The sequence below is a fragment of the Arachis ipaensis genome, chromosome B9 (genome assembly GCF_059453495.1).
Source record: "Arachis ipaensis isolate K30076 ecotype BB chromosome B9, ASM5945349v1, whole genome shotgun sequence".
Taxonomy (NCBI): Eukaryota; Viridiplantae; Streptophyta; class Magnoliopsida; order Fabales; family Fabaceae; genus Arachis; species Arachis ipaensis.
Genome location: NC_142444.1, coordinates 10,283,676 through 10,286,037, shown reverse-complemented (window position 1 = coordinate 10,286,037; position 2,362 = coordinate 10,283,676).

The window sequence follows — 2,362 nt, the reverse complement described above, 5'->3', positions numbered from 1 at the left end:
CACCACAACAAAATAGAATTGTTGAAAGAAAGCATCAAGATATTCTAAATGTAGATAGGGCTCTCATATTTTCTTTTAATCTTCCAAATTGTTTTTGGCATTATGCAGTGGCTCATGCTATTTAATTACATAATTAATAGAGTACCCCAAGTTACATTTAAACATAGCCCATATCAAATTCTTAATGGCAACATTCCAGAATTAACATCTCTAAAGGTTTTTGGTTGTTTAGCCTTTACTTCTACTTTATATGCTCATCGAAAGAAATTGGATCATAGAGCACGAAAGTGTGTCTTTCTTGGATATAAATCAGGGACAAAAGGCTATATTTTACTTGATATTAAAACCAAAGAAGTTGTTATTTCTCGAAATGTTGTTTTCTATGAATCCTATTTTCCTTTCAAAGAGATTTTTTTTTTCAAATGATCAATCTTTAGGCACTAAAAATTCGTACTCTCAAAATATGTACTCTCAAAATTTTAATGCTTCTCATCTTGAAATGAATTTTCATTTAGATCCTTTTTGCAGTAGTGAAACATCAAATAAATTGCTTAATTTGGACACTCTTTCTAATTTCAAAAATAATTCACTCACAAGATCAAGAGACTTGCATTCTAATGAAGAAATTCTCATTTCTGAACCTCATGCACCTGCATCTAACTCTCCTAATTCTCACTCACTTGAACTTGCATCTCATGATTTTTCTTCTGGTCAACCTTCCATTTTTGAAGCAAATAATTTTGAATCTTGCTACATCATTAACTAATCCAAACAGCACATCTGATGCTAATGAACTTAGAAGATCATGCAGGCAAAGAAAACAGCCATCCTATTTGCAAGAGTATCATTGCATGCAGGTCAATATTTCGGCTCAGCAATCTCCAACTTCCTTTGAAGTGAAGTATCCAATCTCTGACTATGTATCTTACAACACATTGTCAATAAGGCATAAAGCTTTTTCAGCTACTATATCCTGCACCACAGAACCAAGAAGTTATGAAGAGGCCATCCTCTATGATTGCTGGCGTAAGGCAATAAGTGCCGAATTGAATGCTCTTGAGGGGAATAAAACATGGAAACTGACTTCTCTTCATTTTGGAAAGAAGGCAATCAGTTGCAAATGAATTTTCAAGATCAAGTTCAAACCCAATGGTGAGGTAGAACGCTACAAGGCAAGGCTCGTTGCAAGAGGCTTCACTCAAATGGCAGGTTTTGACTACTTTGATACCTTTAGTCCAGTCATCAAACTCACTACTTTAAGAATGCTTTTGGCTATTGCTGCTACTAAAGGATGGTATGTCCACCAGTTAGACGTTAATTCTGCTTTTTTCCATGGAGATTTACCAGAAGAGGTGTATATAAAACCTCCATTAGGATTGGCAGTGCCATCTGGTTCAGTTTGTAAGTTGGAAAAATCGTTATATGGCTTGAAACAGGCTAGTAGACAATGGCATCAGAAGTTATGTTGTATTCTCGTTGAAGATGGATATACTCAATCAAAATCAGATAGTTGTTTGTTCACTAAACTATCTGATTCAGGCTTCACATGTATCCTTGTTTATGTGGATGACCTAGTTTTAGCAGGAGATGATTGGAGAGAAATTGCAAGGATTAAACAGCTCTTGGATAACAAATTTAAAATTAAAGATCTTGGCGAATTAAAATTTTTTCTTGGTTTGGAAATTGTCAGAAGTCAGCAGGGCATTGCCATGTATCAACGCAAATATACACTTGACTTACTTGATGAGTTTGGGTTGATGAATGCAAAACCAGCCTCCACGCCAATAGATTATACAAGTCATCTATCTAAATCTTCAGGAACTCCTCTTGATGATGTTGCACCTTATAGACGGCTAATTGGACGTTTAATTTACCTCACCAATACACGGCCGGATATATGCTTCGCAGTTGGTAAGTTGCTCTGCATGTGCTTCGATATCTTAAAGGTGCTCCTGCCAAGGGAGTGTTATTTTCCACCTCCAACAATCTCACACTCACTGCCTTCTCTGACTCAGATTGGGGAGCTTGTCCAGACACTAGACTTTCAGTATCTAGATTTTGTTTCTTTCTTGAAAAGTCATTGATTTCTTGGCGAAGTAAGAAGCAACACACCGTAGCTCGCTCCTCGGCTGAAGCTGAATATAGAGCCATGGCTCTTGCCACTTGTGAGGGAGTGTGGCTCTCTTACTTGTTGAAAGACTTTAGAATACCTCTCTCTCGTCCTATTGTTATGTACTGTGACAATCAATCCGCTCTCCATATTGCTGCTAATCCAGTCTTTTACGAAAGGACTAAGCATATAGAGATTGATTGTCATACTATTCGTGATAGAGTTCAGGAAGGACTGATTAAGCTTCTTCCA